General features: G+C 44.6%; 1 non-coding gene across 1 annotated transcript; it reads left to right on the top strand.

Moving 5' to 3' along the window:
• Nucleotides 1-325: 325 nt before the first annotated feature.
• LOC120236467 lies at nt 326-430 on the top strand. The gene has a single exon (XR_005529680.1). It is a non-coding gene; the product is annotated as a U6 spliceosomal RNA (small nuclear RNA).
• The last annotated feature ends 299 nt before the right edge of the window (nt 431-729 follow it).

The following is a 729-nucleotide window of genomic DNA, read 5'->3' as shown; positions in this document are numbered from 1 at the left end:
TCACCAATGATCAGGTATTGAGGACTTTCTCTACGGGCTCTGCACTGGGTCAGTTTTGTTAAAAGATCTTCTGTTCTCCATTGGTCAGTTAACACGTCTACGGTATGGGGAGCTCTCAGATGTGGCTTTTAAGCACGGGAGCCTGGACACTGGTATCATCCACATCCCAAAGATTCTAGAACTCCATGCCTTTCCAGACTCTGTGGCTCCTTCTACACCGCCACGTCTGTTGGGCGGTTGTTTTAGTTCTCGGGTTACACTTGAGCAAAACACAGAAAGGAAACATAATGAACATGGATTTCTAGGTGCCACATTCCAAATTCCAGTGCTCACTTCAGCAGCACATATACAAAAATCGGGGCAGTACAGAGAAGATTAGCACAGCCCCGCTGCAAGATGACACACAAATTTGGAAGCATTCCATGTTATAAATACATAGTTAATAGATAGGTAGATAAATAATTCACTCCCAGTCCCTAAGTTTTAATCAGTACATGTGACCAGCCACGTACAGTTTGGGTAAACTTGGTCACGCCATCTCATTTGCCTATTCATTCACGAATCCTCATTCAGTGAATACCGATTGAGCAAGAAGTATGTGCTAGATTACAGGCTAGATGGGTCATTCGGGGCCTCAGCTTCTCCACCAATAGCACGAAGGCCTGGGCCGGACCATTGCTTTTCAACTATAGTGTTGACTCTCAACCTCCACTTTATTAAACAAATCAG

Source organism: Hyaena hyaena, unplaced genomic scaffold (assembly GCF_003009895.1).
Source record: "Hyaena hyaena isolate Hyena2069 unplaced genomic scaffold, ASM300989v1 scaffold_5, whole genome shotgun sequence".
In the NCBI taxonomy this organism is placed as follows: domain Eukaryota; kingdom Metazoa; phylum Chordata; class Mammalia; order Carnivora; family Hyaenidae; genus Hyaena; species Hyaena hyaena.
This window is presented reverse-complemented; position numbering and strand designations above follow the sequence as displayed.